The sequence below is a fragment of the Nycticebus coucang genome, chromosome 1 (assembly GCF_027406575.1).
Source record: "Nycticebus coucang isolate mNycCou1 chromosome 1, mNycCou1.pri, whole genome shotgun sequence".
In the NCBI taxonomy this organism is placed as follows: domain Eukaryota; kingdom Metazoa; phylum Chordata; class Mammalia; order Primates; family Lorisidae; genus Nycticebus; species Nycticebus coucang.
This window is the reverse complement of record NC_069780.1, coordinates 130,171,920-130,199,592: the sequence shown is the minus strand read 5'-3', so window position 1 is coordinate 130,199,592 and position 27,673 is coordinate 130,171,920. Positions and strand designations below refer to the sequence as shown.

General features: G+C 44.0%; 1 protein-coding gene across 8 annotated transcripts in view; it reads right to left on the bottom strand.

Moving 5' to 3' along the window:
• Positions 1-7,175, bottom strand: part of LHFPL2 (LHFPL tetraspan subfamily member 2) — a 158,507-nt gene extending 151,332 nt beyond the window's left edge. For 4 of the 8 annotated variants that reach the window (XM_053587884.1, XM_053587895.1, XM_053587848.1 and 1 more), the window contains exon 1: positions 6,963-7,175. The gene's annotated coding sequence lies outside the window, so the exon portion shown is untranslated. Of the gene's footprint in view, positions 1-5,052; positions 5,168-5,914; positions 5,999-6,215; positions 6,713-6,962 lie in introns of those variants that run through there. The other 4 variants (XM_053587904.1, XM_053587856.1, XM_053587866.1 and 1 more) reach the window with 3 other exon arrangements.
• Between the last annotated feature and the right edge of the window lie 20,498 nt (positions 7,176-27,673).

The window sequence follows — 27,673 nt, the reverse complement described above, 5'->3', positions numbered from 1 at the left end:
CCTCCAACGGTCTGAGGGACAGTGAACTGGCCCCCCGTTTAAAAAGTTTGAGGATCCCTGCTTAGATAAACCTCATTCCCAGTGAACATGAAAAAAAGTTAGTTCTTCTTGTCCAGAGACTAAAAAGAGACTCCAGCCATTCTCTCTAAGGAAATGCTGCAGAGAAAGGGGGTGCAGCAGTTGGAGATGAAGACCTGGGAACCACAAATACATGTGTGCAGCTGCCCATCAGCACTCCACTGGTCCCTGAGGACCTATCCACCTTTAGGACCAGAGTCAGCCTACAAGGGAACGTTCTGAGTCCCACACATAGGGATAACTTTAAAACCGTTATAACACTCTTGTTTCATAGATCAGCCTGGGCTGCAAATCCTCGACATGTTGCCCTGTGTAGCCAGAAGCCAGACAATCTGGTTACATGCAATTGAACCATTCTCTCAACTTAAGGCAAAAGGAATTATTCTTCCTGCTAGTCACCTCAGTACATATTAAACACTGTTCATTATGAACCCACTGAAATACTCAATATTGTTCATTCAAATACTACAACTGGGTACAGGGTTCAGTGACTATCATTTTAGAAAACTTGAAAAGTTTTAAAAGTTAATATGATTGAACCTCAAAACTTTACCCCCAAGTAAACACCTCTGAAGTCTTATTTAAGTTTCATAGAAGTATTTTTAAGATAGTGTCCATAATAGTGTCTTTACTCAATAAAATGTGGTATTAAATCAAAATCAGAACTAAAGCCACAGGAGGAAAAGTCAAAATACACAAAGGTTCTCCTTTCTGACCCACCAAGTCCCAGAGTTAAAGTTGGGTGTTGCTGTTGACCCAGCTCATGGCCTAGCTGATGGCATTAAGGTTAAACTAAGAAAAACGTGCCGATAACAGACAGGTCTGTAATTGTATTTGGTATTTTGTAGATATACACAAAGCCAGTTTACAATCTCAGCAGTCAAGGTCGTCATACATTGTCTTAAATACAGTGCACGTATGTATACTAATCTGCTTAGGCTGCCATAACAAAATACCACAGACTGGATGGCTGAAACAACATTTCTCACAGTTCTGGAGGCTGGGAAGTCCAGCAGATTTGTCGCCTGGTGACGGTCCTCTCCCATCGTTTGCCACCTTCTTGCTGTGCCCTCACATGGTGGAGAAAGAGTTAGTAAGCTTCCAAGTTTCCTTTTTTCATGACACTCATCCTATGGGGGGTTCTCCTCCTCAGGACCTCATCTGACCTAATTACTTCTCAAAGGCCCTACTTCCAAATACCCTCACATAGCGGGTTAGGGCTTCAACATACAGACTGGGGGAGGACACAGACATTCAGTGTATGTGGTATCGACTTTATCAGTTATATAGGATTGAACAGGTTCAGAATCATTTTCCGCACACCCCTTTTAACTATCTCAGTTCAAAATAACACAAGCAGACCTTGCCAAGTCTGCAAAATAACATCAGTAGGAGCCTGGTCGTTTGAAACCAAGACTGGTAGCTTGATCATCAGTTAGGCCTTGTAAAAGGACAGAAGAGAAAATTTCAGTTCTAAAGACATAAACTACCCTTGTCCCCAGAACTATTTATAATAGTAACCTTAACAGACCCGGCAAGAGAAGGAGCCCTCCCTACAACCACTGGGGTTTTACTGTTAAAAAAACTCCCTTCTTGGGCAGCACCTTGTGGCTCCAAGGAGTAGAGCGCCGGCCCCATATGCCAGAGGTGGTGGGTTCAAACCCAGCCCCAGCCAAAAACTGCAAAAAAAAAAAAAAAAAACCTCCCTTCTTCGTCTCTAGCTCCAGACCTCTCTTCCTGCCTCTGAATCCAATTCCTTTGCTGGACACCTCTCCCTGAAAAGCTCATAGTTGGGTTTTTGATTCAACTGAACTCATCACCCTCGGCCATCCGTCTCCAGACTGAGGTTACTCACAACTGCTTACCTCATTGAAAGGTGCCATGACCCACAAATTCATCCTAAGCTCCATCTCCTAAGGGACCACCCCAGGAGAGGAGCAGGAAGCACAATCTCTCAGGACTCCCTCCGCCCCCTCATCTGGTTCCGCCAGGATTCCTGCACTACAACACTTCCTTCCAGCTCACCTTGTCCTTGCCCTCCTGTGGCTCTTTTTAAAGCACAATGTGATCACAGCATTCACCTGCTATAAATTCTCCACCCTCTGCACAGCTTTTGAGATGAAGATCAGACCCCTCAGCTCAGCACCAAGACCCCACACAGCCTTAGGTACTTCCCAGCACAACCCTGACTCTAGTCCAAGGAACTGCCATCCGCACCCCCCTGCTTCATATATTGCCAAACCTCCTAGACGCCAAACATATGTGTCAAAGTAATAAAAGAAAAACAAAACTTCTTGAAATTCCATGAGGAACAAAGTATCTACTCTTTCCTCTTTCAGTCAGACCTGACAGGGTCTCTCCAACCTGCAGCCTGTGGGCCAAATGTGGATCATGTAAGGACATTTTTTGTCTGTGGTGGCAGGTATCATGAAAATTGTGTATGGACCTATTTTTTTTTTTTTCCGCACATTTGCTTTCTTTCTTTGTGGCCCAAGACAATGCAGTCTTGCAATGTGCAGCAGAGGGGGAAAAATAGTTGGATACCCCTGTGAAAATAAGTATTTCAAGTGCCAGACAAAGACTCTTCCCTTGACACATCTAGCTTTTACAAGGTGATGATCAGATCCTACTTTTGATTCTTTCTTTTTCTTTCAAAGGCTACCTCTAGGAAAAACTGCTGTTTTCATTGTACTTGAAATAATTTTTTCCTTAGCCAGTGGTTCTGTTCCACCACAGTTCAAACGGGACACATACTTTCATCAAGTACAGAGAGAGGAAGGCCTCTCTCTCACCCTCATGCTATGGAGGACCCACAGGACTGGCTGTCCACTGCCACCACTCCTAGCCCCAGGCAGATCACTTCCCTCAAAAGTGATCCCTCAGATCAGGCTGAACAATGAAGGGAAGGACAACCAGCATGCTGCTATCCACTGTGTGATCTTCTGAATCAAAAGGAAGCTTCTAGGGCTTACGGAGGTTCTTTGCACACAGTTTGTTTCTCCCACTAGATGTGTGTTCTGTGAGAGAAGACGCCTACTCTTGGTTCTTGCTGTGTTATCAGAGACTAGAACAGAGCCTGACCCATAGGAGAGGCCCCATAGGTATCTGTTGGATGAATGAATAGATGGATGAATGAAGAAACAAGTGTTCTCTCTAAATTAGAATACAGCATAGTTCTTCTGCTCATGAAAACACTCCTTTGCTAAATATGCCTTTTATTCACTTGGCTTTTAGATACAACTTTACTAAAATTGGGCAATGTATCATTAACCTCAAGACATAAAGATGCTTTTTGTTTTGGAACCAGGTCTCACTCTGTTGCTGGGACTAGGGTAGAGTGGTATGATCATACTGATGCAACCTCAAATTCCTGGGCTCATGAGATCCTCTTGCCTCAGACTCCCCAGCAGCCGGGACTACCGGTATATATGTACCACCACACCCAGCAACTTCATTATGCCCACTCTAGTCTTGAACTCCTGGCCTCAAGCAATCCTCCTACCTTGGCCTCCCAAAGTTTTAGTATTACTGGCATGAACTACCACACCCAGTCTCAAAGTTGTTTTTTGGAGTAAATTCTGGAGGTTAGCTATTTACTTACTATTTTCTTTCTTTCTTCTCTCTCTCTATTTCTTTGAGACAGAGTCTCACTCTGTCACACAGGCTGAGGCCATGGCCTGTTTCAGGTTCAGCCTAGCCCCCAGGAACCTGAAACTCTTGGGCTCAAGCAATCCTCCTCTCGCAGCCTCTCAAATAAGCTGGGACTACAGGCACCCACCACCATGCCTGGCTAAATTTTCTATTTTTAATAGAGATGGTGTCTTCCTTTTGCTCATGCTGGTCTCAAACTCCCGACCTCAGGTGATCCTCCTGCCTCAGCCTCCAAGAGTACTAGGATTACAGGTGTGCACCACATGCACCACCTTTTATCTTTCTAAGAGCAAAAACCATTGGGTAAAATGTTGCTTTTAGGATTCCCAAGAGAGACACTTAACATATCTTTCAAATAAAATTTGGATATTTACTTTGCTAGGTCTTGGGACCTAAGAACCTGACATTGCAATGGAGTGTAAAGCCTGGAATCATAAGCCAGCATGTCCTCCAGCCCTCAAACCCACAGAGCCTGCATTCCCTGGAAATGGAAGCCCAGAAAAGGCCAACCAGAATGGGCTGGAATGATGCATCCTGCAAGTTCTAGAAAGAACAAGTGTTTCTGAGTGTTGGCCGGCAGAGCATGGTCACAGCCTCAGCTCAGTGTCACTCAAAATCAGCTACCTGTGCCTTCCAGCTCTTCAAATTGCATTACTTGTAATTCCATAGGGATTTGTGATACTTGGTAACCACCATTAATATATTCTGAGCACTGGGGGCAGCACCTGTGCTGGCCCCATGTGCTAGAGGTAGTGGGTTCACTGTGGCGCTGGCCCCATGTGCTAGAGGTGGTGGGTTCAAACCCAGCCCCGGCCAAAACTCAAAAATAAAATAGTTTAAAAAAAAAATAAAAGAAAGGAAAAATATCAACATTATCTTTAAAAAAAAAAATTAAAAAGAAAACATATTCTGAGCACTTACTCAGTGTGAAGACTCATCCTAAATCCTGTATAAAGGTAATCCCAGTTAGTCTTCCAAGTGATTCTTTTACTTGATCTCTTATCACCACTATTTTATAGACACAGAAACTAAGGTTGTGATAAATAACTTGGCCAAGGTTCAGGTAGTAAGCGACACATCTCAGAACTCGAATTTGAGACTTCTATATTTTGGTCTGCTACTCTGTCAATTCTTTGCAGTAAAGAAGTTGAGAAGCTGTAAACAATGTTCATTAAAAAGAAGTATGTAGGCTCGGCACCTGTGGCTCAAGCGGCTAAGGCGCCAGCCACATACACCTGAGCTGGTGGGTTGGAATCCAGCCCAGGCGGCCAAACAACAATGACAGCTACAACCAAAAAAATAGACAGGTGTTGTAGTGGGCACCTGTGGTCTCAGTTACTTGGGAGGCAGAGGCAGGAGAATTGCTTGAGCCCAGGAGTTGGAGGTTGCTGCATGCTATAATGCCATGGCACTCTACTCGGGGTGACAGCTTGAGGCTCTGTCTCAAAAAAAAAAAAAAAAAGAGAGAGAGAGAAATATGTAGTTTTTTTAATATGCTGTTTTTCTACCATCTCCTGCTATAGACTTTCATCCCATCCCAGCCCAAACACCATAGGCAGTAAAATCGGTTTTAACTCATCTTCCCATCAATTCTGAGCCCAGGCAGGTGGGTGAATATTAGCATATGTTACTTTTCCCAGAAGGCATCACTTTCCTCTCATCTACAAAGATCCTTCTTTCTTCCCATTGCTGGTTCACATATGATGACTCAAATTATATTCAAGAATGCTCATTTGCAGTGTAATTATTCTTACTGATCAGACTGTTCTGAAAACAAATGATCCCCGCTACCCCCCTTTCCTACAACACAAATGTCTTTTTCCTGGTATAAAATGTTTGTTGCAACCTTTGCAAACCACAACAAACCACACTGTCTGCTCTCCATGTGACCACTCAGCAAATAATACTATTATAAGATAGTGTTTTGTCTGGTATTACTTCGAAACTCTTAACTATTTCATCAGATACAGATTTCTAACATAGATCAGCAAGCACCCTATCACAGAATGACAGCAAAAAGAAATGAGCATCTTGGATTTTATTTCTCTTCCCTATCTTGAAAAACATTTACTCTTCCCACTAACGTGTTCTCTATCTCTTAAATTTAGAAAGGAGTAGCTTTTGACAGAGAACTGGTAGGAAAGAACGAGGAATACCAGGAGGAAGCAACAGCAGAGAAACTAACCTCTGGTCCTCCCTTGAGCCTGGCAAGAGCGCAGCTCTCAGCCCAGCACGGAAGGCAGCAGCAGCCGGCAGGTTAGAAACGGCCCTGGGGGTGGGGGAGAGGCTCGGGCTCAGCACACTCTCGTCTATAGCGGCCGCTTTGCGATTTCACCAAGTTCTACTTTTCCACGAAGGTCACCCACCCATGGTAACCTACACGCACAAACACACTCATACAGAGAAAATGGTAAATACAGGAAATAGCCAGGGTGTGAGTGAGGACAGGGGCAGGAGATAAGACGCTGTCTTTATTCTGGTCTTACTTCCATTAAAACAGCCTATGGACTTCCAGAGAACTCATGACCCTCCCGAAATAACAGAAAAGTGGAACGGGAGTGAAGACAATCCTTCGCTCTGCTGAGTTCAAAGAACACCGGACTGCTGAATGGAAGGGAAAAAAACAAAAAGCTGGGCGCCTAAAAACATCCACCAACACAGTGGGTCTCTCCCCAGTCCTTCAACCATCCCACGGTCTCAACCCGCGTCCCAGATGCGGTCTTCCCGCTCCACGCCCGCCTCCTCCAGCCTGCATCCCGAGTCCCGGCGCTGCCCACAAACATGCAGCCCAGATTGAGCAGCAGCCGAGGTCGGTGGCCGGCGGGACCCACACCGCAGATCCGGCCTGGCGGGGAAACCACGGCGACCGGGGCGCGGTGCCAGGGCTCCGGGCTGGCGGGACCCGCGCGCCGCCGTCCCCGCCGGGCAGAGCCGGCCAGCAGCAGCGGGAGAGCCCTGGGAAGACGCCGCTCCCAGCACAACTTTTTCCACTTCTGCGGCCGGCGGTCGCAACGCTGAGGAGAAGCAGCCGTTCCCCTCCCGTTCCCAGCACCCAACCCGTCGGCGGCCGGACCCCTCGGCCTCTCCGCGGGCTCCGCAGGCTCCCAGCAAAGTTCCCGCGCCCCGGCTCGGCCGGGCGACGGCTCCTCGAGCGCCCCCCGCAGGGCGCCCGCCTGGCCGGCCCGGGGCTCTCCGCTCCCGTGGCGCGCGCAGGGCCCGGCGTCCGCACTCACCGGCTCCGCTCGGCGTCCCGGCTCCGCGCCCGCAGCCGCCGCCACGCCGGGGCTTTCCGTTACGCCTCCTCGCAGCGGCCGCTCGGGGAAGGAGGCGGCGGGCGGCGCGGGCAGAGGGCGGGGCGGGAGCGCGGCCGCCGGGTACGCTCAGCCGGGAGGCGCGGGGGCGGGGGCAGCGAAAGAAAGAGGAGGCCGAGCCTCCCCGCCCAGGCCCCGGCCCCCGCCGCTGCCCAGTCCCGGTCGCCGCCGTCCCGCTGGCGGCTGGGGGAGGGGTCGGGCCCGGGGCACCCCCGGCGCGGCGCTCGGGCTGGAGGCCCGGCCTCCGGAGGGGAGTGTCCAGCGGGTCCCGGGAGGGAGTCGGCGACCGGGGATCCCCGAGAGGGGGCGCGGGGACCTGTGAGCCTGTCACTGGGCCCGCCGGGCCGCGCCGGGGAACCTCTGGGGGGCAGTTTCCAGAAACCGTGTCAGGAGCGTTGGGGACCCGAGCGGCGCGGCAGGAGCCCGGGGCGAGAGGCCGGGCCCGGGGGCGCTCGAGTGGGAAGAATGTCGGGCTGGGGCCCCGGGACTCCGAAGCTCCAGAGTGGCCAAGGGTATCAAGACACCCCCCACCGCCGCCCTCTCCTGGAGAGGAGGCTGGGGCTTCAGTTTCCGTGCCCTGTGGGTCTCTAGCTGAGGAAACCCAGCGCCAAGAGACAGAATATTCCTCATAGAAAGCTTGGAGTCCTGAAACATACTCCCCTGTTCTCTACATACTCTTGGGGATAAATTTCGCAGGCACTTTAGTGACAGTCTGAAAAGGCATCCTTGTCCAGAGAGGGGACCCGCTAGCTACACACAAGCACACACACACCGCCAGGACTGGGAGCAAAAAACTGAGTTAAATGGCCAAGCATTAAGGTGCCAGTGCTTTTTGTGATTGAAACGTTGTGTGAACACCTAACCCAGCAAACTTAATCTCCTTTTTTTCTCCTGGTCAAACTTGCTGCCCTCTCCAGCTACTCAGCCCCTGGTCTGGGACATCTCCATCTACCAGTCACCCAGATTCATGCTAGTGGTCAATTTGGGGTCTCTCTCCTGCCCTCCCACTGGTTGTTCACTTTTAATGTGTTTCCAGTTGTCCTGTCGTTTCCAAGCCCACTGCCACCTTCCTGATTCTTGCTGTCTGGGACTGCTGGCTTCAGTGGTGGCCTCCCGGTTCTCCGCTGTGGCCGTCTCTGCACACGCACCCATATGTACAGGCTGACCAGTTAGTGGCTCTAGACCACCACTGAGGCGGGCTACTTCCTGTTCTAGAAGTACTTTGTCTTGGCCCACCCTCCCCCAACACCCCTCCCCCAGTCGTCACAGTCTGGCACTCTGTCCAGATGGGGATCTCTCTCCCCACCCCCACTCTGGATCCATGCCTGTTTCCACGTGGGAATTGCTGAGGCCCTTACCAGAACCGGAATGCTCCCTTTTATCTTCTCCCACAGCCAAATCCCCCTTATCTTCATTGGAAATGAACTTTGCAGTACTACATTTCTGCTGCTAGAAAAGGATATATGTGTTCTTCCCATTTTATGAAATCTCACTCTAGAAACACCAGGGCTTGTGGGGGGAAAAGGCTTGGGAATAAATGACTCAAAATCTCTGTAACATTGCAGCCAGAGCACTAACAAAAACAGTAACCATTCCAAAAAACATGCTACAGAGCTTAGGAGCCATGTTAAATTCTTATAGTGAACATAAATATAGGAATTTACCTTTATAAAAAGATAAAGATAACTGTTGAGAGATTATAAGGGGAATTGTTTGAGGCTACTGACTTAGGATAAACACAAGATGTACAAATAATTTGAGAACCTGCTCCTGCCCCCTTATTCCCTAAACTCTTCCAAGTTAGAAGTCCAGGCCAAATGAGTCCAAGAGCAAGAATGCAGGGTGAATTGGCACTGGGCACAGTACCATGTGGATCACTTGTACTCCGCTGTGTTTTGCAGCTGTTACTTGGTGCAAGATTGGAAAGTACTCGGGACATTTGTGTATGAACCAATACGACTATGCCCATTTTACTAATATCCTTGTCCTGCATATTATCAGTCGTAGAAGAGTTAATTTGTGTTATGCATGCTCTTTTTATTTTTTTGAGACAGAGTTCTCACTTTGTCACCCTGGGTGGAGTGCTATGGTGTCACAGCTCACAGCAACCTCCAACTCTTGGGCTTAAGTGATTCTCTTGCCTCAGCCTGCCAAGTAGCTGGGACTACAGGTGCACGCCACAACACCTGGCTATCTTTTGTTGTTGTTGTAGTTGTCATTGTTGTTTAGCAGGCCCTGGCTGGGTTTAAACTTGCCAGCCCTGGTGTACGTGGCCAGCATCCTCACCACTGAGCTACAGACGCCAAGCCATGCATGCTCTGGTTACAGAAGCACTCTTGTAATAGAGTAGACTAGATCTGAAAAGTAGATATGTTACACTTAACCTGAAGCAAGAAATTAAGGAAAGTAAAGGGAGGAAGAATAGAGGAGAGAGATGCTAAAAGGTATAGTTCCAGAAGAAAGTACCTGGCCGGACCTGGTGGCTCCCACCGGTAATCCTAGCACTCTGGAAGGCTGAGGCAGGTAGATTGCTTGAGCCCAAGAGTTCAAGACCAGCCTGAGCAAGAGTGAGACCCCATCTCTACTAAAAGTAGAAAAATTAGCCCGGTGTGGTGGCAGGCTCCTGTAGTCCCAGCTACTTGGGAGGCTGAGGCAAGAGGATTGCTTGAGCCCAAGAGTTTGAGGTTGCTGTGAAGCTATGAAGCCATGGCACTCTACCCAGGGTGACAGAGTGAGACTCTGTCTCAAAAGGAAAAAAAAAAAGTACTGCTACCTTATGTAGAAAAGTAGGGCTGGAGAAAAGATAATAACAGGAACTTCGGGATATTATAAATGCTGCTTCTATCATGTGTTTCAGCCAAATGTTCAAGAGACACTGTGAGGCATGGTGAGGAGGAAATTATAAGAAATTAAAGGGTGTTTGCAAATGACAAGGAGGCCTTGGAAGAAAATGATTATGAGCCACTTGGTTAGGTCATAAAGTAAAATTACAGAGATGCATGGTTACATGTCTGTGCAAATCGCTCTGCTCCCTGAATGTCTGGACATCACACCCCACCTAGAGTACCTTGTTTCAAGAGGGCCAGATATTTTTCATGTATGAACACTTTGTATTTTATTTTTTCTGAGTAAGAATCTACTTGGAATTTAAACAAAGTAAGCATTTATAACAGAAAAGCACTGACACATGTTCATGATTGTCAGCATACTGAATATCGATTAAGTTTAAATTTGCCTATTCATCTTCATAAAACCTACTCCCCAAATCTACCACCCCCTACATTGAGAGATTGATATTTTCCAAAACTGTACATGATTATGGAATTTCAGTACTAGACACAAACTTGGAAATCCATGTCTTTTGAAGATGAAAGAAAAACTTATTAAATAATCTCTTCAAGGAAACTAGTAGAATTGCTGTTCACACACGGTCTTGTGAAAAGTCGCTGACTTAAAAATGATCATTCTGCTTATTTTGTTCCATGGATATAATTTTATAAAGAAGCCATCAGAAATTCTAAGAATCCATTTTCCTCTACAAACAAGCATTAAAAAAAAAGACAATTTTGAGCACAAGCACTTGAAGGGCTCCACTGATTCAATCAGTACTCTGAACTATTTGTGAGACAGAAGCTATCTTTTTGGCCACAGAAATGGCCTGGCCAAAGGACTTAGAAATGTCATGTCTTATTAATTGCTGCTTCCAATGGTCAGTTTTTAAGTCGAGGATAAAAATTAAGCATGTAAAATTTTTTAAAATCCTTATTTTTACTGGAATCTCCTTCTACCAAGGTGCTTGGCTGGCTGTTGAATAAGGATAGCAAAACGTTAACTGAGAACAAGTATGACAGGTGCGGACAGGCATGGAGGGCACTCCACTACTGCATTATGGGAAGGGCAACAGGCCACAGGGTCTTGACAAAGAAAATCTCAATGATATGTAGAAAAGATTACTTTTCCCCTCACAGATGTGTTAAAGACACCATTCAGGAGGCTGGGCATGGTGGCTCCCTCCTGTAATCCTAGCATTCTGGGAGGCTGAGGTAGGTCAATTGCTTGAGCTAAGGAATCCAACACCAGTCTGAGCAAGAGCAAGACCCCTTCCCTGCTAAAAATAGAAAAATAGCTACTTGTGGCTTGGCACCTGTAGCACAGTGGTTACAGCACCAGCCACATACACTGAGGTTGGTAGGTTCGAATCCAGCCTGGGCCAGCTAAAACAACAATGATAACTGCAACAAAAAATAGCCAGGCAGGGCGGTGCCTGTGGCTCAAAGGAGTAGGGCGCCAGCCCCATATATCGGAGGTGGCGGGTTCAAACCCACCGCCGGCCAAAAACGGCAAAAAAAAAAAAAAAATAGCCAGGCATGTGGCGGGCGCCTGTAGTCCCAGCTACTGGGAGGCTGAGGCAAGAGAATCACTTAAGCCCAGGAGTCTGAGCTTGCTGTGAGCTGTGACGCGACAGCACTCCACCCAGGGCAACAGCTTTAGACTCTGTCTCAAAGAGAAGAAAGAAAGAAAGAAAAAAAGAAAAATAGCTACCTGAGAGGCTGAGACAAGAGGATCACTTGAGCCCAAGAGTTTAATGTTGCTGTGAACTATGACACAACAGCACTCTACCATGAGACTCTGTTTCAAAAAAAAAAAAAAGAGAGAGAGAGACACCATTACATTCCAGTTCAGCCAAAGCAAATCATGACCCTCAAAATACTCATTGTGGCTAAGTCATAGAAGAAATAATCACTCAGCACGCTGGGTGCTCGTCCCCTTCCTGTGCAAGCTAAAGACAGCTGGCCACGTTCGTGTTCTAGCCACAGTTTTTACCTTCTGACCTCCCTTTCTTCTATACATGAAGCAGTAGTTTTAATTTGCCCACTGACTTTCCCTAAAAAAGTAGTCTGCTTTCCTGACTAGTTCCAAAACGAAATTCCATGTGACTCTGGTAAAACTCAAATCTAAGAAGGTACTCTGTTAATTTCCTCCTATTATGTCTCCACCACCATAAACAGATCCATCTGGCCCTCATCCAATTGTGCTTATCCTTTAAGTGAGGTGGAAATTTCCATACAGTGAGACTCTTTTTGACTGCAGAGTTTCTTTAATAGTTGCATGTAAATTCTGCAACATTCTTAGCTGCTCAATAACTTGTAACAGGCAAATTCAATGAAATGGGTCCTTATTCACTCTGAATCTTCACCTGGAGACATTTTTCTGGACTACAAACCTTTTCCAAAAGAGGTACAAAATACAAAGAAGCTTGAGGGAATAGCTGTCTTCCAGTGTTCATGATGGGTATAAAACCACCCAGAGAAAGCAAACTTTGGCACCTTATCACAGCAATGCTGTGCATCTGGTCTTTGAATTGTGCTTTCTAGAGCTTTATTTTTTCCATGATGAATTCTGTGCTGCTCTCAAACAGGTTTTACTATTACCCTCACTACTCCCTGCAGCGAAATTTGGAAAATACTCAGCATGATTTAATACCAGTGCCTTATTTTATTTTATTTATTTTTCATTTATTCATTTATTTTTTTGAGACAGAGTCTTACTCTGTCATCCTGGGTAGAATGTCATGGCATCATAGATCCCAGCAACCTGAAACTCTTGGGTTCAAGCAGTTCTCTTGCCTCAGCCTCCTTGGAACTACAGGCATCCACCACAACGCCTGGCTATTTTTAAAGGTGAGGTCTCACTTTGGCTCAGGCTGGTCTCGAACTCCTGAGCTCAGGTAATCCACCCTCCTTGGCCTCACGGAATGCTAGGATTACAGGCGTGAGCCACAGCGCCCAGCCAATACCAGTGCTTTAAATGAAAATTTGAAAAAGGGACTGCCTTTTTTTTGCACTGTGGAGAGGATTCTTGTCCTTAATCTGGTCCAGACTGAAAAATCTAATTTCAAATCTGAAAACCTTGCCTGCAAGGAATGGTTTTTTTTCACCTCTCTCTTCTAATACTTTTCCTGGAAACCAGAGCACAAAATTGTTTATCAGGAAAACTAACAACTGCTGGTTTGGGCATTCTATTTTCATTTAGTGCTGGAGTTAGAAGATACATTATTTTTATTGATATTTAAAATATTGAGTATCATTGATTATAGCATAGATTCTGTAGGACCTGGGCAACTTCCAGATGGACCTGGGTGACTTCTTACTAGAAATAAAAGAAGGCGGCAAGAGATTCCCTTGCCATGGTCCTTGTTTACCGCACAGTCAAGCATGAAATTTAGCTCTGGCCTTCCCAGAGTCAAGGCAAGAATGACATACAATTAATGCTAAAGTTCTCATGGTATGGTCAAAGAATCATAGCTGTTCTTCAAGTTAGGCAAATTTTTCCTGGCACTCATGTCTAAAAGGATTGAACCTGGGAATCCTCACACAAAGACCCTGGACAATCTAATTCTATAGGTGAAGAATCTTCACTCAGAGAAAGCAAAAGACTCTCCACTGAGCATGGAAATGAATAAGAGATGACAGAATGCCCTAAGGCCAGCTTTTTTCAACCTTTTATTATCTCATGCCACACTTGAACCTATTGTTAAACTTCCATGGCACACTTAAATTATGTTGACCAAAAAAAACAGCGTAAGAAAAAGAATATACTTACTGCGCTTTGAACTTCTTTTGAAAATAATTTAATGAATGATCTTTAAAAATTTTCACAGCACACCTAAGATCCTCTCACAGCATACTGGTTGAAAATCCCTGGTCTAAACTGTTTCCATCAGAGCTAAAACTGCATTATCTAAACTTACTTTGACCCAAACTCTGGACTCAGATGGTACTCTCTGTGCTCTCAAATTAAAAAAAGAAAAGACCCTTGTATTAAGCAAATCATGCAAAAATAGTGCCATTTCTTCATTAACTTCACAGAGCGTTCTCAATTTTAAATCTATTATCTCACATATTACAATTCATTTGGCAACTATGACTTGTATTCATTTCAGAACAACCTTGGGAACGTTTTTGGTGAAAACAAGAATTAAGGACAAGGCCAGTGCACACAGCTGAGATTAGTTCTAGCTTTTCTTCCACAGAACAGCATGAGCTATGCTAATTATATAAAATAATGTTCAATCGCTTTTGAGATCATATAAATGAGAATAATATAAGCTATGAAATTAAAATGAAGCATTAAACTAGTTTTATAGTTGACGAGTGTTTTATTTAAATAGCCTGTGAAATTTTGCTATTAGACAACTATTTCAAAATAGTTATAAATGCCTCTTTGTCTAGAGTGTGTCAGAAAAAACTTTTAATATTAGAGAATTCAAGTCTCCTCACTACATTTAGCAATATTTCATAGATGTTTGTGTTTCCTAAATATATAGTAAGAATCTCCATGGTAGGAAAAATCATGGGCTTTGGAGTCCTAGGGACTGTGTACAAATCATATTTCTATACCAGTTACCAAATTATTTTAGGCAAGTTATTTAACTTTTCCAAATTTTAGTTTACTCACTTTTTTTTTGTTTGTTTGTTTATTTGTTTATAGACAGAATCTCACTTTATCACCTTCAGTAGAGTGCTGTGGTGTCACAGCTCACAGTAACCTTCAACTCCTGGGCTTAAGTTATTCTCTTGCCTCAGCCTCCAGAGTAGCTGGGAATACAGGCACCAGCCAGAATGCCCAGCTATTTTTTGTTACAGTTTGGCTGGGGTGGGTTCGAACTCGCCACCCTCAGTATATGGGGTGGGCTCCCTACCCACTGAGCCACAGGCTCACCCAGGTTACTCACTTTTAAATGAGAATAACATTGCCTACTATGAGGGATGGCTCTATTACATTATTATTATTATTACAATTTAGTACAGGTATCTACCACAGTGCCCAACATCAAATAGGTGCTCCGTAGATGTTTGTTCCCTCCCTTGACATCTGTAGTCTTGCAAATAGAATTTTCTATAACTTCAAGGAGATCATTCTTCCCAACTTGCCAGTTACACAGCTTTCCTATAGTCCTTTTTAAAAATGATATAAGAGGCTTGGCACCTATGGTTCAAGCGGTTAAGGTGCCAGCCACATACATGGCAGGTGGCGGGTTCGAATTCAACCCAGGCCCGCCAAACAACAATGACAGCTGCAACCAAAAAATAGCCAGGCGTTGTGGCAGGCAACCGTAGTCCCAACTACTTGGGAGGCAGAGGCAGGAGAATCGCTTGAGCCCAGGAATTGGAGGTTGCTGTGAGCTGTGATACCACAGCACTCTACCCAGGGCAAAAGCTTGAGGCTCTGTCTCAAAAAAAAAAAAAAATGATATGAGAATCAAATAGTGTGATACTGTCATAAAGATAGACCTGCAGATCAAAGGAATAGAATTGAGAATCCAGAAAAGAACCCACACACTTATGATCAATGATTTCCAGCAAGGATGCCAAGACATTTCAAAGGAAGAAAGAACAGTCTTTTCTTTCTTTTTTTTTTTCTTTTTTTTGAGACAGAGTTTCACTGTCACCCTGGGATTGAGTACAGTGGAATCATCATAGCTCACAGTAACCTCAAACTCTTGAACTCAAGTGATCCCCCAGCCTCATCTTCCTGAGTTGTTGGGAATACAGGCACCCATTATAATACCTCGCTGGTTTTTCTATTTTTAGTAGAGAAGGGGTCTTACTTTTGCTCAGGCTAGCCTTGAACTCCTGAGCTCAAGCAATAATCCCTTCTATGCCTCCCAAATTGCTAGGATTACAGGCACAAGCCACCATGCCAGGCCTAAGGGCTTAAACTATAAAACTCTCTAGAAGAACATATGGGAACAAATCTTCATGGCTTTGGGTTAGGCAATACTTTTTTAGATATAATATTAGAAGAAAAATGATAAGAAATATATATAAATTGGACTTCATTGAAACTAAGAACTTTTGTGTAATAAAGGGGCACTATGAAGAAAGGAAAAACAACCCACAGAATGGGGGGAAATATTTGCAAACATGTATTTGAAAAAGGACTTGTTTCAAGAATATATAATGAAATCTTACAAATCAATAGTAAAAAGGCAACCTAATCAAAAATGAGCAAAGGAGCTTTCCAACTTGGGCTGGGAAGAATGGCTGAAGAAGGGCTGTTCTACCATCAATGAGGTGGCGACCCAGGAACACACCATCAACACTCACAAGTGCACTTGTGAAGTGGGCTTCGAGAAGCATGCTCCCCAGACACTCAAAGAGATCCAGGAATTTTCCATAAAGGAGATGGGGTCTCCAGATGTGCACATTGATACCAGGCTCAACAAAGCTGTCTGGGTCAAAGGAATAAGAAAGGTCACATACCATACCCACGTGTGGTTGTCCAGAAAACATAATGAGGATGAAGACTCACCAAACAAGCTCTCTACTTTGGCTACCTGTTGACTGCTACTTATGACTTTCAAAAATATACAGTCAACATGGATGAGAACTGGTGATTGCCAGATACATCAAATAAAGTTATAAAACCACCAAAAAATGGGCAAAGGATATGAATAGATACGTCTCTAAGAAGATGTATAGATGGCCAATCAGCACATGAAAAGACACTCAGCATAGTTCATCATCAGGGAAGTGCAAAGTAAAACCACAATCAGATGCTACACTACACACACCAGGATGCCTCAAATAAAAAGGACGGATAATAACAAGCGTTGGTAAGGATATAGAGAAATTGAAATCTCCATCCTTCACTGGTGGGACTGTAAGAAGTGCGGGCACTTGTGAAAAACATTGCAATAATTCCTCAAAAGGTGAAACATGGAATTACTCTATGACCTAGAAATTCCTCTGTTAGGTACATACTCAAGAGAAATAAAAGCATGTCCACACAAGAACATATACATAGGTGTTCATAACAACATTATTCATGATAGCTGAAAAGTAGAAACAACTCAGACATCCATCGGCTGATGAATGGACCAAAAAAAAAACAACAAAAAACAAAACCATGGCATATGCATACACTAGAATATTATTCAGCCATAAAAGTGAAGTGCTGATGCATGCAGTGGCCTGGGCGGGCTCTGAAAACAACACACCAAAAGAAAGAAGCCAGACACAAAAGATCACATGTTGTATTTACGTGACGTGTCCCCAGTAGGCAAATCCACAGAGGCAGAAAATAGATTGCAGTTGCCTACAGCTGGGGTGGGGGGAGATAGAAGGAATTGGGGGGTGACAGCTAATTGGTACAAATTTCTTTCTAGGGTGACGAACTATTCTAAATTAGATTGCAGTGATTGATGTTGCTCAATTCTGAATATACTAAACACCATTGGACTGTACACTTTAAGTGAGTAAATTTTATATGTGAAACAGATCTAAATTTTTTTAAAGAAATTAAGAAAAAATGATTGAAATAGTTATTTATGTTCTCAGCAATCAGGAATAACTTTTGCTAAACATTTGCCAAATACTTACTGTAAAAGGGATACAAAAAGTGATTGAGCATGGCTTCTATTCTCAAAAAGCTTAAAATCTAGTTAATGGCCGGATACAGTGGCTCACGCCTGTAATCCTAGCACCCTGGAAGGCTGAGGCGGGCAGACTGCTTGACCTCAGGAGTTCAAGACCAGCCTGAGCAAGAGTGAGACCCCATCTCAAAAAATAGGTGGGCGCTGTGGCAGGCATCTGTAGTCCCAGCTACTTGGGAGGCTGAGGCAAGAGGATTGCCTAAGCCCAAGAGTTTGAGGTTGCTGGGAGCTATGATGCCATGGTATTCTACTAAGGGTAACAAAGAGAGCCTGTCTCAAAAAAAAAAAAAATCTTATAAATGGATATAGTTCAGTGAAGGTCAATGTAAATTTTGGGACCAGAATGAAATAAATAGCTGTAACATAAACACAATGCTAAGCACTATGCCACCCTAGGGGTGTAGGGTTTGGCCGCTCCAGTCCACTAAAGGCATCCAGTTTCTGGGGTGAGAGACAAGGATCTAGGCAAAAGCTCTGTGCTAAAGATTAGAGCAGGTGCCAGGGGAGCCCATGAACATTGGAAATGGGTGGCAGGAGGAGAATGGTGTTAGAGAGGATTCTCCAGGGGGTAAATAAGAGCATGGCGAGAGAGGTAAAAGGCGGTCTGCTCACAAAGGAGAGTTCATGCACAAAGGCCCCAAAGCATCAGAGATGGAGAGGAAAAGTAAGAAATGAGAAGATATTAACTGGGGGGATGTTAGTGTGGCCACCAAGGGTCCTATGAGTCACATTGAGAAGTTTGAAGTGAGGGCCCGGAGAGCCATTGAGGGTTTATTTAATTAGTTATTTTTTATTGAGTGATTAACTGATTGTAATAAGGTCTCACTCTGTCACCCAGGCTGGACTGCAGTGGTGTGATCATAGTTCACTGCAGCCGTGAATTCCTGGCCTCAAAGCCATCCTCCTGCCTTGGCTTCCCAAGCGCTAGGATTATAGGCCTGACCATGGTGCCTGACTCCATTGAGGGTTCCAAATCCCAGGAACGATTTGATTTTTTTTTTTCAGAAAAATGGTTCTGGCTGCTGTGTGAGGAGAGAGATGGGATAGGAGCAAGACCAGGAATAGAAAGACCTGTCTTTTAGGAGAGTGGGAATAGGACCAAGATCAGAGGTGGCAGTGAGGTTGCAGCAATGATTGGGTGGTCAGAGAGGGGACGATTTCAAGGATGATGTCTGGGTTTATAGGCTGGGTGACACATGGCAAATTGTGCCAGCCATGGGGTCAGACAACACGGACAAGAGGTCAGATTCTGGTGGGGATATGGTGCCAGTAACATATCCTTTATGTGAGTGAAAAGGGTCGCAGGGTATGCAGAATTGGAGCTTCCCTCTTGGAACTTTAAAGACCAATGTCAAATCCTTCAGTTGGCCATCAGATTGTAGAACTGGATCCAGCCATACTTCCTTTAGTCAACTTCTGTCTCAAAAACTCAGACCACACCAACATTACACAGTGTCGATAAATCTTACTCAATGCTTTTCAGCTAAATGGAGAGTTATCAGCTAACAGGCTAGCAGAAAGGCTTTCCCAGGAGACTTCACTTTCCAGGTTCTGATAGAGGCTGGCAGACTCTCTCTTTAGTTTCTCCAGGTTGGGGTGAATCACCTTTCATTGTCACTTACTATGGTGACATGTAAAATATCAGTGGACTAGTTTGGCATTCCTGAGGGCATTATTGCATTAGGTAGGTCAACGTCTAAATAACAACAGAAAAGGAATTTTCACTTCTTTTGAGCTAGTTTGCGTAGTTACCATCATAACTTTGTCAACGAGAAAGGCCTTTCAGATCTTAATGGAATTATTGATTCTCAAGTCAAATTGAAAATTCAAAGCAACTCTTAATGCATTTATTGATTGCTGGTGGGATCAAAATTAAACATGAAAAATCATTGATAAACATATACTAAAAATAAAGTTACATTAAAAAAAAAAAATCCCTGTCTCCTAATGTGGGTTTCTGTCAGTGCAAAATTACTTTGGAAACCTGAACTTTCTTTGACCTGATAGAAAGTAGCGACTTCAGCATAGAGGGAAAGACAAATACAATAATATGCCTATTAAAAAATATACGATCAGTGAAAGTGGATTTTAACCTCAGAGACCTCAAAAGAAATGCAACCACCTTGTTACTGATAACACAAAGAGAATTCAGGAGAAACAACTTCAACTTGGAAAACAAGTTGTTAAATGTTTCTTTTTCCTTGTCTAAAATTGGCTGTGATCTAGAAGCATAGCTTCTCTTTGTCTCAGCCCAGAACACTTCCCAAAGCTTCCAGGATATGTGAGTCCAGGAAATTCGCCAGTGCCTGAAGGTAGCAACCCCAGCAACCTGCTAACATTTTAACAGGAGAGACTGCATTTACTGTGTTCTTCAAGGACAGACTCGTGGAATGACTTCGAAAAAAAGTATTAATTTCTCTCATTTTTCAAAAATGAGAAATAAAGTCATTTAATAATGCTGGTTTGGTTATTGTTTCGGGTCATTTCAGACAATGGTGGAATGCAAGAACCAGTTTCTCATCTCACAATTTATTGTCTGAGCCCTAATGGGACCATGATTTAATTACAGATCATTTTTCTAATAAAGAAATCTAACCAAACATTTTATATGGCAACTGGATGGCAAAGAAATGCTTTTTATATGATTTCTTTCCAGGTTTATTTTATTTATATCTTGAGAGAATTTATGATGAAATTGATTTGCTGAGCAGGACATTCTGGCAGAGACCAAGTGTCTACTTAGCCAAGTCCTGCTCTTTAGTTAATAGCACGTGATCAATTTATAGGAACCTCTCAAGTGCAAGGATAATTTGGACCTTTACCTCACAGCATATAAAATTAAAAAATCAAAATGGAACAAATACCTAAAAGTAAAAAACTATAAAATTCTTAGACTAAAACATGGAAGGAAATCTTCACTACCTTTGGTTTGGTCATGGAGATGACACCAAAACCACAAGAAACAAAATACAAATAAATTGGATTTCATCAGAATTAAAAGCTTTTGTGCACCAAAAGGTTATTAAGAAAGTAAAAAGAGGGCAGTGCCTGTGGCTCAAAGGAGTAGGGCGCCAGCCCCATATGGTGGAGGTGGCAGGTTCAAACCCAGCCCCAGCCAAAAACTGCAAAAAAAAAGAAAGAAAGTAAAAAGAACTCCCAGAATGGGAGGAAATATTTGGAATTCGTAAAGCTGACAAAGGTCTAGAATCCAGAATACACAGAGTTCTTATAACTCAATAGCAAAAAGACAACTCAGTTGTTAAAAAGGGACAAAGAATCTGGAAATGTTTCTTCAAAGAAGATATTCAAATGGCCAATAAGCAAATGAAAAGATACTTAACATCATGTCACACTACTACAATGGCTGTAACAAAAAACAAGCAAATGGAAAATAACAAGTGTTGATAAGTATTGGAGAATTAGAGCCCCATACATGGCTGGTGGGAATGTAAAATGATGCACTTTTTTGGGAAACAGTTTGATATTTTCTCAGAAAGTTAGAGTTAAAACATGACCCAACAATTCCATTCATGAGTATATACCCAAGAGAACCAAAAACAAGTTTTCAAACAGAAACTGGTATGTGAATGTTCACAGCATCTTTGTTTCTTAGTCAAAACATGGAAATAAACCAAATGTCTAAGCCAAATGTGGTAGACCCATACACTGGAATATTATTATTATTAATTTTTTTTTTTTTTTTTTTGAGACAGAGCCTCAAGCTATTGTCCTGGGTAGAGTAGTGGCACCACAGCTCACAGCAACCTTCAACTCCTGGGTCAAGTGATTCTCCTGCCTCCACCTCCCAAGTAGCTGGGACTACAGGAACCCGCCATAATGCCCGGCTATTTTTTGGTTGCAGCCGTCATTGTTGTTTGGTGGGCCCCGGCTGGATTCAAACCCGCCAGCTCAGGTGTATGTGGCTGGCGCCTTAGCCACTTGAGCTGGAATATTATTAAGCCACAAAAAATACTCAAGTGCTGATACATGCTGTAATGTAGATGATTATTGAAAATATCAGGCTAAATCAAAGAAGCCAGAGATGAAAGTCCACATATTATGTAAGTCCATTTATATGAGATTTCCAGAAGGGGCAAATCTATAAAGACAGAACACAGATTAGTGCTCACCAGGGGCTGGGAGATGGAGGGAATGACTGCTTAATGGTTATGGGCTTTATTTGGGGGGATGATGAAATGTTCTGAAAGTAGATCTTGGTAATGGTTATATAACTTTGTAAATGTATTGGAGGCCATTAAATGATAAGTTTTAAAATATGGTCAAAATCGTGAATTTTAGGTTATGAGAATTTTGTCTCAATTAAAAAAAATCATATTTTCCAGAGCCAAAAAATAATTAGTGAAAAGAGTGGCATATTTTATTTATTTATTTATCTATGTATTTATTTATTTGGCCAGTCTCATTCTGTTGCCCAGGCTAAGAGCATCATGGCAACAGCCTAGCTCACAACAAACTCCTGAGTTTCAGTCATCCTGCTACCTCAGGCTCCCGAGTAGCTGGGACTACAGATGCCCACCACAAGGCCTGGCTATTTTTTCTATTTTTAGAAGAGAAGGGTCTTGTTCTTGCTCAGGCTGCTCCTAAACTCCTGAGCTCAAGTGATCCACCTACCTTGGCCTCCCAGAGTGCTAGGATTACAGGCGTGAGTCACCACACCTGGCCAGCATGTTTGTTTTATACTTTTTAAAATCTCACTTATGCACGACTTAGTGGAATAGAGGTGGACACTCACTTTGCTTCTGCATTCAAGTGAATAAAGTCTAGCCTAACATAGATATGTAGTTGGAAAAAGGAAGTTTTAACAGCCTTTCCCAGTAATTATAGATATTCTTTTTTGATACAACACCAAAAATTAACAATGGATAGTTTTCTAGGTTGGTGTGAAATCTGAAACAGAGCAATTGGCTTTTCATGTTCTATGATAGTAAAAGCCATTGGATTATCTTGCAAAACCATGAAAGTGGAAGGATGAGACTGAAAAGCAGTGAAGCTGATGGCGCCTGTGGCTCAAGGAGTAGGGCACCGGTCCCATATGCTGGAGGTGGCGGGTTCAAACCCAGTCCTGGCCAAAAACCACAAAAAAAAAAAAAAGCAGTGAAGCTTTCTTCTTTGTGGATGGGTGATACTGACTTAATTGCTATAAAGAAGATGTGGCACAGGATAAGTAGGCTGGGTGCGGTGGCTCACGCCTGTAATCCTAGCACTGTAGGAGGCTGAGGTGGGTGGATTGCTTGAGCTCACAAGTTTGAGGCCAGCCTGAGCAAGAGCGAGACCCTATCTACTAAAAATGGAAAAACTGAGGCAAGAGGATCACTTGATGCCAAGAGTTGGAGTTACTGTGAGCTATGATGACACCATGGCAGTCTACCAGGGCGACAGCTTGAGACTCTGTCTCAAAAAAAAGGGGGATAAATATAATGTCAAAGAGTATTAGTTAATTATTAAAGTTGTTGAGTGCCAGGGAGAGATGTGCTATTAGACCATGAATTGTTTTTTTAAAAAAAAAACACTATAGTTTACTCCATCATTTTTATGTACCTTTTAATATCATCAAGATCATATGGTAGATTGCTTATAGCCTTTTTTTTTAACTTAACATTATAACCTAAGGATTTCCTCCTGTTAGTAAAAATTCTGTCTTCTCCGATTTAAATCCCCTTCCTCTAATCAATGCCCATTTCTATACCTGATAGCATATAACCCAGAGTGTACATTAAACTAGAAAATTTTCATGAGACTCCAAAATTTCAACAATGATTTTTTAAAACCTCAATTTTCTTTTCTTTTTCTTTTTCTTTTTTTTTTTTGTAGAGACAGAGCCTCACTTTACCGCTCTTGGTAGAGTGCCATGATGTCACAGGACTCACAGCAACCTCTAGCTCTTGGGCTTCCACAATTCTCCTGCCTCAGCCTCCCAAGCAGCTGGGACTACAGGCGCCTGACACAACGCCCAGCTATTTTTTGTTGCAGTTCTGCCGGGGCTGGGTTTGAACCCACCACCCTCAGTATATGGGGCCGGCGCCCTACTCACTGAGCTACAGGCACCACCCAAAACCTCAATTTTCTATCACACTACATGTGCCCCATGGTTGTTTAATGTCTTCTGCCACCAACCTGAGAAGGAAGCCCCACGCAGGCTGCATGGAGTAAGGATCAGCTGGACTCACTGCAGTGGAGTATTTAGATCCCTTATCCAAGTTCAAGCCACGTAATACTCAACCTCAGACAAGCTGTTTACCTCTTTGTGCCTCAGCTTCATCAGTGAAAGGAGGAAAATGATAATAACTGCTCCTACCTTGTTGGATTGTTGTGAGTGGGTACGTGTCAGTGGTTATAACAATGCTCGTCATGTGATCAGTATTCAGTACATACTAGCTGTTATTATTATCATTATTAAAGAAAATCAGATAGCTCTGGGTGGAAAGCCCCTACTTTCCACTTCCCCCCCAATGTCATCTACACTTTGTTAAACTGCTCAGTGCTTTGGTTTTCTCCCCTCTAAAACTGGTATTATAGGTCAGGCGCGGTGGCTCACACCCATAATCCTAACACTCTGGGAGGTCAAGGCAGGTGGATTGCCTGAGCTCGAGAGTTCGAGACCAGCTTGAGCAAGAGTGAGACCCTGTCTCTACTAAAAATAGAGAAACATAGTGGCGGGTGCCTGTAGTCTCAAATACTATAGAGGCTGAGGCAGGAGGATCACTCAAGCCCAAGAGTTTGAGGTTGCCATGAGCTATGATGCCATGGCACTCCACCCAGAGTGACAAGCGACTCTGTCTCAATAAATAAATTAATAAAATTGGTATTGTTTTATAAAATCTGTCTCACAGGGTTGTTTTCTAGAGATTGACATAGAAAAATCTCTATGCAAAGCAGCTACAGGGCTTGCTAACTGTGGGCACAGAGGAAATAGTTGTTGTGGCTGAGGCGCCTTTCCTAAGTCCACCACGCTCAACATCACAGAGCAGGTGGTTAGGGAATTAAAGCGAGAGGCGTGGGCAGGAGGGATTTTCAGGGTAGGAAGGGAGGCCCAGGTGCGGGCATTTGGATGTTTTCTCTTTTAGAACCCAGGGTCTGCTGAGTGGATGAAGCCTCCAGGAGTTCCCATTAACCCAAGACCCATCAAGGTGAGAGGGGCCTCCGGGCCAGCAGACTGAGTTTTCTTAATTTGTTTCTAATCAAATGTTCTGGCTGGAGGACTTTTCCTGCTGTGGTAGGGTGGGAATGTTTCGATGAATGTTTTACCAGAAAGATCTGGTTCTTTTGCTTAAAAAATAGCTATCACTTGCAAAATCACAGACATGGAAGGGTTTATGATGAAACAGGCACCCCAGGCAGTTCCAAACAGAAGGCTCCTTTGCAGTCTTCTCGGATGACTCTGGCCTGGCGGGCCTGCCCCAGGCCAGTCCTCCCTTCTCAACACACAGGGGCCCTGGCAGTCGGCCCCACTCCAGCCCTTTCCCTGAAGCACAGTGTGTGGTTATAAAGTGCCTAACCACCCTGGGAATTAGGAAAGAGAGCAAAGGGAGTTAGTTAATGTGTAAGTCTGGTGCTCAACTAACTCAGAAAGATTAAAACTAAAACATGAGTCCTGACGTCCATCTGTATCTCTGAGGCCTCAGACTCCTCTGCAGTCTCTCAGTTCTTTCCTCAACCTTCTCAACTCTACCTTTCCTGCATTTCACCTCACTTCTGGAACTCTGTCCAAGTCTGGGACCTCTGCTCCAATACCTTCGGCCCCTGCAGACTCAGGTTGCCCGCCCGGGCCAGAAGGCAGCCTCTCTCTTGAGACGAGATGCAGCTCGGGGGCCTCTAGGCAGACTCGGACTCCACCTCTCCCCACTTCTCCCCTCTTAGCTCAGCTGGATCAGTTCTGCCCTTCCTTCTCACAGCTTATCTTTTGGTATGGGTGTTAAGGGTTAGAGAATTCACTGTTGCCCTCTCCCCCCATCCTGCCTTGGATCTTCGGTGGTGGTTTTCCTCCACCACATGGTCCATAACATCCATTTTGATCATACCTATTCCTCCGGACGGCGGGCAAGAACTGGTAAATATTTATGAAGACTACTGGGGACAAGACTCTGTGCTAATGGCCTAAGAATGGAAGATCATAAGACTTGGCTTCACTGTCAAACTGCTTCTGAGTTGGCTGAGGGCCATAGGAGGCTGTGAGGGTCAGGTGCCATGGATTGCACTCATAATGACAACCAAGAGGGAACGTTCTCCCTTGGCTGGGTCAGGGAGGGCTTCCCAGGAGAGGTCTGAATTGAACATTAACACAGGCCAGTGGATTTCAACCCATTTTATTTTATTTATTTTATTATTATTATTTTTTAACAGAGTCTCACCTTGTCACCCTCGGTATAGTGCCGTGGCGCCACAGCTCATAGCAACCTCCAGCTCCTGGGCCTAGATGATTCTCCTGCCTCAGCCTCCCAAGCAGCTGGGACCACAGGCACCCGCCACAATGCCTGGCCATTTTTCTGTTGCAATTTGGCCGGGGCCAGGTTTGAACCCGCCACCCTCGGCATATGGGGCAGGTGCCCTACTCACTGAGCCACAGGAGCCGCCCTCAACCCATTTTAAAGAGATATGCGTGCTGAGGTCACAGCCCTGGAGAAGTGATAACTAACCACTGCTCCTCCTCCTCCCCTTCCTTCTCCTCCTTCATTTTTAAGTGTGACAGAAGACTGAGCTGGAGACTCAGTGTTGACAACTGTTGGGCCAGGCAGAGAGAAGGAGGGCATTTCAGATGACGGAAACGGGTGTAACAAAAAAAGAAAGACAGGAGCACCAAGCTTATATTTGGAGAAGGATAGGCAAGAAATACTACTAAACTAGTTTGGCTAATATACATGAGTACTTGAAATGCAGTTCAGAAATTTAGATTCTGTATTTTATGCAACGCTGAGCCATTGATAATTACTGAGGAGGTTCGTTCTGAAAGGCATGAAGTGTTTCTACAACAGGCACTAACTCTACCTGGAATATTTCTCCACTGTATCCAAAAGTGTTGGTGCCAGTCTTTCTGCAAATTGCAGGTGAAACTATAACTAGATGTCCCTGTTGAAACCTGCCCCGGAAGAACAGGCAGGATTACACTTGCATTTTGTTTTTCTATCCTCCAAAAGACAGTCACAAAAATGGGTCTGATGTTGTTATATCTCCTAAGGTTTTGACCATTTGTTCATGTCTATGGAAAAGGAGTTTTCATAAAATTGTAGGTAAAGGCTGGGCAAGTTGGCTCACACCTGTCTGTAATCCTAGCACTCTGAGAGGTCGAGGTGGGTGGATCAGGTGAGCCCAGGAGTTGAAGACCAGCCTGAGCAAAAGGGAAACCCTGTCTCTACTAAAAATAGAAAAATTACCTGGGCATTGTGGTAGCCAACTATAGCCTCAGCTACTAGGGAGGCCGAGGCAGGAGGATCGTGTGAACCCAGGAGTTTATGGTTACAGTTTGAGGTACAATAAGCATGGCACTTTACCCAGAGCAACACAGCCAAGGCTCAATCTGAAAAAAAAAAAAAAAAGAGAGAGAAAAGAAAGGAAAAAGAAAATGAAACCTCTCTAGAGACAAGTTAGATGCTCAGCAAAGTCCATAAGCCCTGCAAGAACTCCCGAAGACTCAGACCTTCAAGAGATGAATGTTGTAACAGAAAAATAAAGAGGGAAGCTTGATAGCTATCTTCTAAAATAGACACAGAGTCTCCTCAGGAGAATCCTGAGCAAAAGGTCTTTACTGTTGCTAAGAATAAGAGAGAATAGTCTTAAATTTAATAATGAGGTCAAGAATGACTCTCAGAAGGACGAAATAAGATGTTGTGTATGTAAGTCTCTGAATAATGCAAAGTCTCTGCTTTGAGATGGTATTAAATTGAACCACTGAGTACCTCACCCTATTCTATTATTAACTCTTTATGATACCTTTGGTAGACTATGAGCACCCCGAGAGCAGCTGTTAATGCTGTCACCTGTCTGTGACTGTCATCACAACATACCCAGGATCAAGTACAGTGCTTGGCTCAGGATAGGCACTCAGTGAGCATTTGGCTAAAGGAGAGATGAAAGATTTGATTATCTACTCCATGAGAGTATCAAATAGCTTATTTTTTATTTATGAAAGTAAGTAGCCAAAAAGAAAACCACTAGCACCACCAATCTCCCCACATAATAT